The following is a 15,080-nucleotide window of genomic DNA, read 5'->3' on the forward strand; positions in this document are numbered from 1 at the left end:
ACAACTGGAGGGGACAGTGGCACTGCTTTGTTAGGTTTAGCAAACTGTTCTGAGATTGAAAAAAGACATTTAAATCCTACTGGCGATCAGTCTCACCGTGAACGCCCTGACACACAGAGCATCCATTTGACTACTCAAACCTCTGCCATTTCTTACCAGTCCAGAATCTTCCAACTGGATTGCAGAAAAATCCTGTCTCTTTTGATATACCATTTTCCCCTTCTCCATCAAAGTGTTCTGTCTGAAGTACTTTGGATTGGGATAGAAAGTATTTGGATTTTGGACCAAATCCAAAGTATTTTGGACACTGGCTTCTACCCAAAGGCCTGATTTTCATCAACTCCTATAATAAATACCTCGTCTCTGTAATCTCGTAACAACTCCAGACAACTCATGTTATCTCACCACGAGTAACACAACTTTCCACATCTAAATCAATTACTTCTTTTTTCTGTGCGCCAAGACATGCTGTTTAGATTTGTTTTGCAGTCCAGTTTCATTACAATATGCTTAAAAATATTTCATTGGAGAACTATGCAAAACTACACTGAATTGTTTCCCCTCCTTCAGCTCCCTCAAACCCCTGGAAAATCTCTCCTTCGTTTTCATATGCTGTAAGTATGTTTTCAATTTTTAATGCAACTGTCTCACTTTTTGAAATGTTGCATTTTAGGAAGCCTCTTTGCACACTCAGCTGTTAATGTTTACTTTAACAATCTTTTAGTCCAGTGGTGAAATAGAAAACTTGGTACAAAGTAAAAAGCAACTTAAATTAGATACTAATAGTCTGGATTCAGATCTATCACATATGATATAACATTTATTTTATTAATAAGTTGACGTAAAGCCAGTTAAGATAAATTTTGACAGTCAAATATTGCAAAGATGCTCCACTATTTTTTTCTTACTTGAACTTTTAAGTGAGTCTAAAAATTCCATGTGTCAAAGGGCTACTTAGAGTCTACAACCAGTGACTGCCTCTCTGATGCACAAAACCCAGTGCTTATTTATGGAATGACCAGATTTGGGTATGAAGTCTTGCAAATGCTTAGAACATACACAAAACACTGCTTATAGATACAAATGGCAATCTCATTTCCTAAGCTTTCCTTTCTATCACAGAAAAACCTACGAAATACATTCAGAAATAGAAATGCCCTCAAATCATGGTCTTGGGGTTTTAGAACTATCAGGAAGTTTTAGCTTCTTAAAAAGCATTATTTTCAAACCACGCAGAGTTAAAATGGGTTTTTATTTAGTTGCCTCTTGCACATTATTAATCTGTTTAAGTCTATCAAAGCAATTAGTTAGGATTCTCCTGTATCATCTAATTAGATACAAGTGTTGCATCACTTTTTGGGAATGCTTCTCCATTTTGAAAAGAAGCATTCTCTTGACTAATTAGATTGGTGTTGAATACTTTATGAAGCCCTATTTTTAGGTGAGTGATTCAACAAACAAATGTGCCTGAAGTATAAAGGAAACCTTTCTGCCTTCAATCTTATCTCATTGTATTGCTATCCAGGACTATAATACTCTGTATACATGATATACTCCGGCCTTTGGTTTGAGACAGACATCTTCATCTTACTCGTAAATACAGAGTATTAAGAATACATTGCAACAACCAGAAAATTGATCTGCACTGAATGACTTAATTAAAATGATACATTTTAAATTGCCCTAGTGCCAAATCAATTTATACCAGTCCCGCTACCTTTGGTATTGAATTATTTTGAACTGTATCAAGAATATCTTTATAATGTACTATAACAAGGCTTATGTATTCCTAATATATACTACTTTTGATGCTGTAGAACTTTTTAAGATCGGAAGCCCCCAATTTAACCACTCTATAAAATGGTAGTTATTTGGATAAATTCACTCATAAACGGCAAAAAAACTTCAAGAGTCCAGGTCCCTGTACCTGTCTCTACATCCACAGTCAAGGATCTTCACCAGTAGCCCACTGGACATGCCCCAGCTCAGCCAGCTTTGCCTACCTGCACATGCATGGACAGAACCCTATAGTATTTGTATTCCTATACTGCCAGACTAGATGACCAAAGCAGTCACTTCAGAACTATTTAGGAATTTTAAACTGCAACAGGAGAGTTTTAGACTGGACATTAGGAAAAAATTTTTCACAGAAAGAGTGGTCAGACAGTGGAATAGGCTGCCCAGGGAGGGGGTGGAGTCACCAGCCCTGGGTGTGTTTAAGGGTCGTTTAGATGAGATGTTGGGGGATGTGGTGTAGGGGACAACTTCGCAGAGTCGGGCTGATGGTTGGACTCGATGATCCCAAGGGTCTTTTCCAACCTGAATGATTCTGTGAATCTACACGAACAAAACAATAAGGAAAATATTCTCATGGAGAAAGGCTGATTTGTGGTCACAGATTCTAGCTGATCATTAAGAGCACAAAATATGAATGTCTTCTCTTGGAGCATTTTGGTCCAGCATGCTGTTAACTTATCAGAAGTTGATATCCTCCCTGCTCATAGTACAGGTGAAAATCAGGAGTTCGTTGAGCTGCAACATATCCTCAATTTAGGAGATTTAACTGTGCCATTAGAGTTGTCCAAGGCAATGGCTGGACTGGGGAGGAGCACCATTCTTTTATGACTCTTTAGTGTATGTGTAGTACCAAACCCTGAAACCTCCTCAAAGTACGACTGCCTTTTAACACATCTATCTGTGTGACTCCCAGAGGTTTTCAATTTGAATGAAAGAATGGAGAAAGTACATCCTTTCAAGAACTTCCTTTGTACACACATGTGCATATATGCATACACATAGCATCTCTGAAAGGGTTTTGACAAAAAGCAAAACTGAGCTACACAACAATCAAAAAAGATGGCAGGAAACAAAAGGATTTTCTTTTTAAGCCTCAGCTCTGTCTACTCAGTAAGAATTTAATAAATACATCAGTCACCCGATAGAGTCCGTAGAAGAATACAGAAGAGTCATAATGCTCTTTCAGGCCTTCCACCACATTAATTTTTTTCTTTACGAGGGAAATAGGTCAAAACCGTGTGCATGTGAGACAGGCCTACTTTACTGTCAAAATAATGTAAGCACTGAGATTTTTTAGAAAAGACAACTAGTATCTGGTATGCAATCTAAATCAACCAAGTTATTCTGTAGATAAGAATCACGTCACCATTATCAAAACCTTTCTTAGAGAATATTGAGAAACAGAGTATTACTAACCTATATGTTAACAAGAAATGAAGAAATGTTATTACATCCATTTTTTCACTTTAGGGGAACTCGTATAATGAAATGAGGAACTTCTATAATATATGATGTCCATCTCCAGCAACCTACAAATCTAGGAAAAACAAACCTGCACTCGCTTGTTTTCTCTTTTTTTTTTTTTTTTTTTTTTAAATGGCCAAAAGCCATTCATACATTTACTTTTCAACGGTCTTGTTTCAATCTGCAGGCATAAAGCTTTAACAATCTTACACAAACTGGTTAGTTTTTTAATCTCTGAAACAAGACAGCAGGTAAAGTATCCCTTAGCAGAGAAGAGCTGCCAAGCAAGGTCCCTAGCTGAGCATTCTGAAGAACGAGGTTTTCTACAATATAAAGAGAAATTACACTTGGATATTTTTTCTGAACAGCTTTTCTTCAGTTCTTCTGCATCACACAGCGATGATGCATCATCAGCACATATCAGTTCTGCAACCAGGAATGCCACTTTTTCTGGGTCCCCTTTCTGTTTTGTTCGAATAGGAATTTCTGTCTCCTCCAAAACCCATCTTGTCATAAGAAAGCCACAATTCTTAAAGTATTTTGATTTTGCTGAGGTAATGCTTTTCCAGAATTTACTATTTTGGAACAAGCGTGAGTAAATCTTAATTCTCTGTGGCTTCAGGTATCTTTCATGGCTATAACACTGAAACTTTTCCACACCAACTGTCATTCAGTTACCTCTGTAAGAAACTATCAAGCTCTAGAAGAGTCTATCAGGGAAAGTTACCATGATTCTGCATCAAGAAAAAGATGACTACAAAATGTGGAAGAAAAAAGCAACCTGTGCCTACAAGAGAGAAAATTCAGACCTTCCAAGACCAACTCCCACAACAGAAGAGGATATTAATAGAGAAAAATCTGGTTTGTCACAGTGGGATTGCTCTTACTACGGACTCATTAGAAAATGACCACTGCAGGCATTCACATTTATCCAAAAAAGTTAAAATTAACATAAACTTAAGCCTCTAAAATAACACACTGATTATTATGACATGATTTAGCTATAAGTATTTTAAAGTTTCAGAGTTAAAGTTAAAATCACTTCAAAAGGAGATCCAGGCACATGAACAAACTAATAACAAGCTTCTTTCAATTCTCATGTTCCAGGCTTCCAAAAATCTGAAATTATTATATATAGTTTTATAATGAAGATTATAAGGTTTTCAGGAAAATCTGATACAGAATGTTCTTAAGGTATCTAATAAATAGATGCAGAAAATAAATAGGTAATAACTATTTGCAAATGTTCAGTTCTACTTGACAGCTCTGCTGTACATTATTGACTTACCGATTACTAGGGAAATAGAAATTTGTGAAAACAAAGAGGTAATTTTAAAAGAAAATAGTATCTAAATGTAACTATTTCAAAACCTACACATGAAAACCCAATCAGATTTTAGATAAGCAGTTAAAAAAAAAAAGGAAAAACTCAGATTGCTAGAAATATGGTGACAGGCTCTGAGCTACTGGCATAACAATTACCGGATTAGCCCCAGATCTCCATTAACTGTGCACTGTGATATCAAAAATTAAGCAATAAATGGTAAAAATGAAAATCATACTCCCGTATCTTAAACGCAGAGGTCTCAACAAACTAGATAAACCTCCTTTGTATTAGACACCTGAAGTTCAGGACACAGCAATATTTAAATCATTTGAATAATTCAGACCGAATTTCTGTGTGAGAGAATGTCAGAAACATCGTAGGATTGCAAATTAAACCTGTAAATTATGCTTTTGTGCCAAAGTAATGTCACATGACTATACTATTTTTAGACACATGGAATTTCTTCTCCAAGCACTATTTTTTAAATTGTTTACTGAATTATGTATCTCTACTCAGCAATTTCCCTAATGAAAATACTCTTAAGATATTAAAAAATATTATAACATAAAAATCAGCTATTCAGACACCTTAATGCAAATTCTACAGCCTTATCTGGCATAAATGTAATAGTGTTTGAGAGCTTGGGTTGCCTCTCTGAAATCTGGTGTGCTACAAACCTGTACAGTATGATAGATGAATCCCTGGCATTAGCAGATTATTACTTACTGTCTTTCAGTGATACACCAATTGAATGTGTAAGTATTTGGAGAATTTGGCCCTGCTGTTTTACTTAAGAGACAGTTCTCTCTGTTTCCTAAAAGAGGACTCAGAAGTTCAAGGATATTTTGAATAAAAAGGGGGTGGCTGATTTTAATCCTTTTAAATGCTTTCACTCCATGAAAATTATGACAAACATTTCTTTCTTGATATACAAGAGGTCCATTAATTATAAGTTTAATCATTTTTAAATGAATCTCTCTGAAGATCTGTATACATGACCTTTCCTTCTATAGCTTCTTTTTCTACTTACACTGGTCTGAGTCAGCTGTTTTATGAATCTACAATTTGATTTAAAAATATTCTTTCTTACCCTCATATGAAAACATCACATTTGGTTTAAGATCTATGAAATAAGTAATGCACATATAAGGCATTTTTTTAATATACTAATTAACAGTGGGGCACAGGATTTAAAAAAAAAAAAAATAGCCTGACCTTTTTCCTCATTAAGCATTAAATTGCAGGTGGATATGTTCATCTTGTTCATTCCAAGCTGAAAAATAAAGAATGAGTTGAAACAGAACATAAGCAATTATAAGCAATACAGTCTACTTATGATGTTAAGATTTCAATATTAAATTATTCTTAATTATTTCTTCGTATTTATAAACATTTAATCAGAGAGGTTTCTTAGAATATTATTCCTCCTTTGAAACTCTAAAATAATTGTTTCTACTTCGTATTTTGTACACACTTCATTTCCATAAAATATCATGAGCACAGAAAAAAAAATAATCCAATATTTACGAAAATGCTAATGTACAACTTCTTTTAAACAAATCTACTCTACTAAAGTTTAATCTGCCTTCCGGCAACAGAGATGATAAAAGTTCTCCACTGTACACATGTCACTAGTTTCAATTAAGATTTTGTGCTTCATGAGTAAAAAAACTCTTTCCTGTCTGGCTGTCCCATCCCCTTCACTCAGAGATTTACTTTTAAGAAAGCCAAGGTATTTTTAGCCTACTAAAATGAGCAAAGTACCTAAATGTTAGTGTCTGTGGATTTTGGGGTTGAATTTTTATATAACAATTAGCAGACATATTCACACTGACACCTTAATAAGGATAAATTTCATTGTCTGATAAACTGTGAAGACTGCAGTCTGGCTCTGAGAAAATGAACCATTTGTTTTTATGATAATAAAAAGCATTCTATTCCCTACTTCAGTACAGGGGTTGTGAAACTCTTCTTGGAGGTGTTTTGCCATCGTTAGGTTTAATGTAGAGCAAGATGGTAGCTGGTAACGATGCTCAACTCTGTCCTGCCAGGTATCCATGGCTTTGCTCACTTGATGTACTATAAAACCTGATTTTACTGCATGTGCAATAGACTGCATGTATGCTAAGCTAGATAAAAAAGGTTTGATTCTCTTCAGAAGGAACTAAACAAAAGGGTGAATCACATTCAAGCTTGACAAGCGTAAGAGATTTCCACCAGCTCATCAAAGCAGAGAAAAGAAAAATGAGAGTAAGGGCCACAGGCACCCAGAAATGAAAACCATGTGTCCCTTTAAGGAAGCAGTACATCCAAGAGTTTAAGAACAAAGCTCCAAAAAAGATGAGAACCTAGAAAACGCACTACTTCATCCCAATTGAAGGACGATGTGTTGTGCCAGATACTAACTTAAAACTCCAACAGTTCTTTATTCTCTGAATAGGCTTGAAAAATGTCTCTGGAAATGCAGACAGTAGGGATGTAAAACAGATATTTAGCATGTTCTGGCACCATGCTCCAAAAGTGAGCTATTGGAAAAAATGTAGGCAAAGAACCATTTAGTCAGCTCTTCATCACAATATATTTAAAGCTTGATCAAAAGAAATTCATTTAGTAAGACAAATATATTCTGTCACAAAAAAACCCTCCATAAACAAAGCCATTAGTGTCATGAACAAATGCCATAAACTCTTGGCAGAAAAATCTAAGAAATATGAATTCAAGCTACAGACCGGTAGGATAGGTTCCCACATTTGTTTTGCATGCATTGGTTTCTTACGTCATGCTTCAGCCTACCATCTCAATGGAATTCTGAATTCAAGGAAATCAGTGGCGAATTTCCAAAGGTCACCGAAATTGAATTTCACTCCATTTTAAAGAAGAGGTTTTCAAAGCATTCCATAGCATTTTGTTTAAGGAAAAAGGTCCTTTGGCTCATTTTTTTGTAATGAAAACTGCCACACGTGAAGACTTTAAATACCACATGCCTTCAACCGAAGTATATTATTGGTAATAGAAAAAGTTTTCAGGGAAACAAAACAGAGCTAATCCCACAATTAAGATGTCAGAATTACAGAAATTGAGGATCTGAAGAGGGATCTCAGGAGAGCAATCTGCTCAGCCCAGTGCCAGTGGTGGAAGGTAAAAATTACCAAGATAGTCTCTGAAAGCTGCTGCTTTACGCATTTTTAAAAATTTCCTATCATAGGAATGACAGTTACAGGTAAAATATCCAGTTATTCATTCATATTTAAAGTCAGATATGAGATAAAACAAAAAAGCTTGGACTGTTTTCTCTTTACATCTATCCTAAATTATCCTTTGTGCAAATTGAAATTGCCTTTTTTATTTTTTTTTAAATCTACAGAGCAACTGCCACCATTGCTTTTATAAAAACCTCTTATCTTTTTAAAGCCTTATGCCCATCCTACGGTGTTCTCTTTTTATCTAGAATAAACAAACCCAATCCTTTCAGCTGTTCTTTAACAGTCCTGCTTTCTAAATCTGTCACTAGCTTGTTGCTCTGCTTTGCCTTCTTCTGGCTAATACAAATTTTCTTTAAAGGGCAGCGTCCAGTACTGTAAAATACATTCTACCTCCGGTCTCACTAACAGTGAACACATCCCGAGTCTTGTGTCAGACACTGGTATAGTACACTGTAAAAATTTCCAGCACTCTAGGAATGAAGATCTGTGATTCCCCCCCCCCCCCGCACCCCCCCAAACTCTGCAACTGTCGTCTTCTTATAGAGGGAACATGCCATGGAAGCTCAGAAATTTCTGAAAAAGATATTATTTTTAATGCATTTTCTTAAGCAAAGCATGAGTGCAGAAAGTAAGAGATATTTTTAAGAAGTGAAGAGATCCTTATGGAAGAAGAAGCTCAAGAAGAGAAGGTTCAGGGAAGATCTTACTGCTGTCTTCAACTAGCTAACGTGGTTGAGGAGAAGACAGAGCCAGAATGGCCTCCAACGCCCACAGTTAAAGGACAAGCAGCAGACACATGTGCAACATTGAGAGTTTTGAATACATATTAGGAAAATTAAGGCTCTGAAGGCTCTGGGGGGATCTTCTCAGTGTGTATGAATTAACTGGAAGATGGGTGCAAAGAAGATGGGGCTAGGCTCTTTTCAGTGGTGTTCAGCAACAGGACAGAGGTAAAAGGGCCCAGACGGAAACACAGGAAGTTCCATCTGAACATTGGGAAATACTTTTTCACTGTGGGGGTGATGGGGCACGGGCACAGGTTGCCCAGAGAGGTGGTGGAGTCTCCACCTGTGGACATATTCAAAGACTGTCTGGACATACAGCCTGCTCTAGGTGACCCTGCTTCACCAGGGGGGTTGGATATGATGACCTCCAGAGGTCCTTTCCAACCTCAGCCATTCTGTGTGACCTCCAGTTATCCCTTCCAACCGGTATCAATAACTTTATGGTTACATGATAATTCTGTCTCATGACATCCCCAGCTACTGGTTTTCCTAACTTCAACAGGAAACGTTATGCAGTGCTTCGGTAATACAAGTGTATACATCATCTCATCCAACATTATGGAGGAAAGAATATATACATTCAACAATTCACTTATATCATAATCCAGGTTTTCTTACAGACACTTGTCTTAGAACCTGTTCACATCGTAGATTCACCAAATTAAATTACAACATGAGAATAACATCCTCCTTGGAAGGCCATGAAATCTGAAGGCCTGCTTTCAATAATTTGAATATTGAATAGCCAGGAAAAAAATATTTCTAAATATAGCCAGAATGTTAAGTTCCATAGGTACGATTTACAAATGCAAAGGAAAAAATATAAAAAGATCTTCCAAATTTTCATAAAATCCTACAAAGAAGATTGCTCTTCTGTTAGCTCTCTCTACTGAAAGGGACAGCTCTTAAAAAAATAGACATTCGAAATGAACATCAAATATTCTGTGGGAATAGTACACATATTGGTTCAGAAGTGATCACACAGAAATCTGTATTTTCTCTGAAGAAGAAAGTACTAATAAAAATGAAAATGTACCCATGTGTACAAAAACCTTATTTTGATGCAAAAAATATAGTACAGACACTACACTGATTAAGATGTCCAAACAATCGATTGTAGATTAACGTAATTTTATTTAAAAATAAAAACGTACACATTTCTTCAACTGGGGCACTTCAGATTAGGGATCTCTTCAGTCTTTTCTGGAGGGATTTAAAAAAGCTTTGGAGAAATCTTAAAGCTATGGAATTAGCCTGGTATTTATAGCTCAGCTTCCTAGCGTGTTCTTTGAGCTTCCTAGGACGTTCTTTTTCTCCATCTGCTGGTTGTTGACATGGTATAACCTTATATTTTGATTATGGAAATGTATAAGAATAAGAGCATTTTATTTTACATTTTACTGTAAAGTTCTGGCTTCATCTCAGGGCAAGGCAGCTAACTTTGTTATTACAATATAATCTAGGTCAAGAATGGTGCTGCATATTTTCTGATACAGATAACTGGAGTCCTATTGTTTAATTATGTCAAAATATATTACTACCAATTATGACTAATACTCCCTATGAATCACACTGTCACAAAATGGTAATGTTCTTACCATTAAAATACTGTGCTTCATATGCTGTTTCAATACAATCTGTTAAATCTAGGTCAAGAATGCTTTTTTCTTCTTTGTTCTGTTATCAAAAAGGTCCACGTATGGGTGCACTGTCTATCTTGTACAAAGATATGAATTGCTAAATTGTTTACTTTTCTGCTTCCGCACCATTAAATGTTGGCGATGTCTGCTGTTCTTCTGTTTTAATTTTTTTAAACATCGGCTCAAATCCTTCGTATTATACTACTTGAAATACAAACTTTACTACCACAGCATAAAACTATCATAATAAAATCAAAAGTTTCTCAACTTAATAAATGCACTGATTTACTTTTGAATACTTACCTACATTACTCCTCATGGTCTTGCTTCTAGTTACCTTGGGGATCTTTAGGCTTCTTAAAATTCTTGATGCACTTTCAGCTTTGCTTTAGATAGTCTCCTGTTTAGATCTTGACAGTGGGCTATGTCCATTGAGGCTGGCTCCTTGTCTTACTACACCCCTCATCTGAGGAACTCTGGCACCCCACGTTACATCTGTTGAGAGAGTTGCATTATTTAAATTAAAAAATGAGCCAAATGTTTTTATTTTGCTTTTCTTGAGTGCTTTGTAAGGCCTCATCCAATTACTTTGTAGTATAAACTGTAATATTTACTTTTAAAGAAGGGTAGGATGCTCTGACTGGAACTGATAAAAAAAAGATACCTTTTACTATATTATGATGGTTTGCTGTCCAGAAAAGTGAATAGATTTCTATAAAAACGAGTACATGGATTTTTATGATGGAAGTAGTACGCATGCAAAAAAGGTCACTTCTTCAGAGAACTTGACTTATACCTATGTATGCTAAAAACCTTCAACGACAAAGGCAAAAAGTCTACGCTTTGAAGAGTTACGATACTGCAGATGGCCTTGGTTATGTAAAAGGTTCCACCAGTATCGTTGATGAGCTATTAAATTAGTCTTTGCACAGGCACACAGGCAGTGGTGAACCCCCAGCTGAAACACAACTTGGGTTATTCCATAACATCCGCCTCTTATTGAGCCATTTCCTTCCAATCACCACCAAAATGTACCTGCACTCCTCCACTGGCTCTGGCTTAGCTAGGCTTTGATTGTGCCACTTTCAATGTCTCTGACACTGAAAGGAATTAAGTCTTTGCAGGACTTTTAAGACAATTAATTAGTTCTTTTAGAGGTGAAATGGATTGGAGCTCATTAGGTTAAAGGCATATCCAAAAGAGTTAACGTAGGCCCTTAAAACATTATACCTGAAAGCCTGAGAACTCAGTAAGGGCACAGTTAGGGATTAGAAATACACATTCAACAAATTCAGAATCATTGGAGATTTTATATTTTTTAAAAAAATAAATCTTTGATTAAAATAGATGCAAACAGCCAGCCAATATTTTTTGAATCCCAGTAAATGTCTTGGTTGTTGTTAAAACCTTCTCCCCTAACAGAAAACCTGTTGATACAAAATGTGAATGGAAAATTTCAGATATGCCAAACAATCAGGGTATAAACACATAAGTCACATAAAGTACACTGGCTGCAAATACCAAATACAGTATTTACTATGATTATTAAAGTATCTTAGTTAAGTCTATAAGCAAAACCTTTTTGCTGTCTTGGTGATGACCTGCTGTTTGGCTTTCATTGACTTTATTAGGACCACTAATTTAACTGAGTTACCAGTTGATCAGCATCTTCCTAATTTAAGGGCAAAATTGGGGCACAGCATTTTGTAAAAATGGGTACCAAAGAGTCTTGGTTGTTTCAGACTGCATTTACCAACCCAGAAGAGCCTTTCAGTGAACAGTTTCTTCATATGCAAACTACTTAGAAGAAGAATTATTAACTCGCTAAAGTTCTTCCCCAACCAGTATCACTTTGAAAATTACGCCCCTGTAAAATTATGAATATATGTTTAGATTTTCTTAAATACTGGGGCACTAGACAGCTTCTGTGTTTAAGCACTATACATTTAATGCTTCTGAACATTACAGTGCTTACCTGTTCTTAATAGAGAATGTTTTTATGTATCTAGAATACTAACAAGGTACATCCAAGTCCATAGTATTATTAAAATGATTGAAATAAAAAAAAATAACATACATAAGAACAAAATTATTATTATTGCTACTAGTAAAATAAAACCTCTTCCCTTTAGCTGACAGGGTTAAACGACTTCGTTGAACAAACAAAACTGTGAGTTTAGAAATTAAAGGGGTCACAGGGCTATAAATACTGAATATATCTACGACTGAAAAAAAATGCTGCATTTTAGCAGGTGAAGAATTGGGGTACTCAATGGACAGAGCTGCAGTAAAGGTTTCTCACAAAGTCAGACATACTGTGAAAGGAGAATGATACAAATCTCCTGGAGTTTGAGACACACTGAACTTGCTCCTGTGAAGCACCCATGGGACTCACAAGGTTGGGCTCTGACCAATGGGCCTCAGCTACTAGCTTCAGCTTATCAAGAAGCCGAATGCCAATGCTTTTTAAATTACTCCAGAAATTCTAAATCTTAAAATCTAACATATAAATGGCATAATTTAAATATAAGAATTTATTCTTCAACTGTAGAAACGACAGAAATTTTTAACTTGTTTCCGCTGTATATAAACTACATAAAATATTTCAAAGAATGAACATTTTTACACAGGTTATTCATAAAAGTACAGATAAGTAAGAATCTGTGGCTTCATAACATAGCTTATCTTTACAGTAACAAAACAACTAGAAAGATGGTATAACCTACCATTAGAGAATTTGCATACAAATATATTTTAGATCGTAATTTCACTATGGATATTACATTCTTCATACAAAATTATTTATTAATGTTTAAACACATTGAAAGGTATTGATAAGAGACATTTTCATGAAGAACTTCCCTTGAGCATATAATGCTAATCACAGCAAACACTGTAAAACTAATTTACTGGAAACAATTTCAATAGATGGATGAAATAGCCGAAGAATGAAACCTAAGTCGTACTAGGGCTTAAAATAACTAGGTCACGTGGACAGTACTAAGGATTGAAGCAGCATCAGTAAAAGAAGCTTCTAATAAAGGCCTCGAGAAATCTACAGAAAAGCCATATTAAAATGAATACAAATAAATAACCTAATTTTTAACTTATAATATCTAAATAAAAGAGTAACAATAAATTAGTGATAAAAATTGTCCATACTGAGCATACGGAAATGAAAACATGTAAGCAAATCTGTAATCAAAGTTTCTGCTGGAAAAATAGACATTACCTTAATTATGCATATGCCATTTACAAACTTACTAGCTTAGGACAGCTGACCAGCTACAGAATAGAGTTTTATAAATACCAAGGGATAATCAAAAGGCTCCAACATGGCAAGCCAAGAGGATTTTTCTGGCTAATTCAATAGGTTCTGCATTACTTTTCCCCTCTGGAAAGTCTTGTGCTCCTTCTCCTTTTAACCAGCCTTCCTATCCTTCTCTGCCTGTTAGGAACTATGAGTTTTTGTGATAAAGAATTAAAAATAAGCGTTTGTAAAAAAAAAAAACAAACCTGCAAAGGAATTTTTTTCAATTAAAAAATGGACACATGACATTGAAAAAAACACTCATACTTCTGAAGTCTGCTATTTCATGCAAGATGACTGTCACAGACTGTCCTTGCTATTATTAAATAGCACTGCACCACACATGAAAACACCAGTTCATCATTCAGAGACAAGTATAAGACTTAGACAGTGACTACAATATGTTTATTTTTCGATTGCATACATATCCATAACAATAAACTTCCCAATGAGTTGTCACCAAGTTGCAGGAATCTCATGGTGAATGTATTTCTGGGGAAGAGACATCTGTTTTTTCAGTGCATGTGCTGTCTCGTTCTCTCTGTGAGCTTTCTATTTACATAACAAGTCTGTACTAACAGATTAAAAAAATCCTGTCCCCATCTAATCTCTTAAAATACATACAATATTCTTACAACTATGGTATCTGATGTATCTAAAATTACAGATACTTTATTTTTCATAAGAAAAACGAAAAATGCCAAAAAATGATCTTCTAGTAACTGAAACAAACTCAACATTTTTCAATTGTGCACGTCACAAATGAGCAGAGAAGAAGAATGGCAGTCAGCCAGTTCTCTTTCTTCTTCAGGTAGGTTTTAAATTTATTTCTTCCAAACCAATCAACTTGATTATTCTTCCTATTTACCCTGTAGCATAACTGAAAAACGCTCCTCCAAAAGAGTTAATCCCAAATCAGAGCCATGGGCTTCATGCTGGAAAATGCTGGCAGAATCTTAAGAGACCTGTTTACAAGCATCCAGTCTGGTTGTGTCTGATTTTACTTTCAATAATTGCTATTTTTATTTTGTTAAGTGGAAAAGTCACACAAAATTATATTTAGTAAGTGCATCGTCTTCCATAATACTAAAAATGAACAGGATATCACTAATTTCTAGTGGTGGCACTACATTGCCACCAGCTAAAAACCACTGCCTGTAACACCAGCCTACTGAAAGCCCACCATTATTTTCTGACACATCGAAGAAAATAGAAGAAACAATTTTAAAATTTGAAATCACTGTGTTTATAATCCATATATATGTGACAGGAGAAGAAGGAGTGGCAAAGAGATAATTCACCTACCTCAAATCAGGAAGACTGGTGGAGGTAATCCACCAGGTTTTGGTGGGTCTCTGAACTTTTGGAAAGAATTAGAAGTGCTGTTTCTTCAAGTCTTTATGTTTCTTTGCCTGCTTGCTTGTGATAAAGCCTCTTCTTCCTGCAATAAAATACATGTTGTGCTAAAACAAGATTTGCAGAAAGACAAGTTATCAATACCTGCGCTTCTGGTACGGATGGCACGGCTTCTCTAACAGACTGCTTCATTCCACA

The 15,080-nt window shown here is 35.5% G+C and overlaps 1 protein-coding gene across 10 annotated transcripts in view; it reads right to left on the reverse strand.

Annotated features, from left to right (window-relative positions):
• The window catches only part of MBD5 (methyl-CpG binding domain protein 5), a 105,456-nt gene that overhangs the window by 53,467 nt on the left and 36,909 nt on the right, over positions 1–15,080 (reverse strand). For all 10 annotated transcript variants that reach the window (XM_074828503.1, XM_074828502.1, XM_074828507.1 and 7 more), the window contains 3 exons: positions 14,832–14,967; positions 10,520–10,711; positions 5,804–5,861 (listed from right to left, as the gene is read on the reverse strand). The gene's annotated coding sequence lies outside the window, so the exon portion shown is untranslated. The remainder of the gene's footprint in view (positions 1–5,803; positions 5,862–10,519; positions 10,712–14,831; positions 14,968–15,080) is intronic.

Source organism: Strix aluco, chromosome 6, assembly GCF_031877795.1.
Source record: "Strix aluco isolate bStrAlu1 chromosome 6, bStrAlu1.hap1, whole genome shotgun sequence".
NCBI lineage: Eukaryota > Metazoa > Chordata > Aves > Strigiformes > Strigidae > Strix > Strix aluco.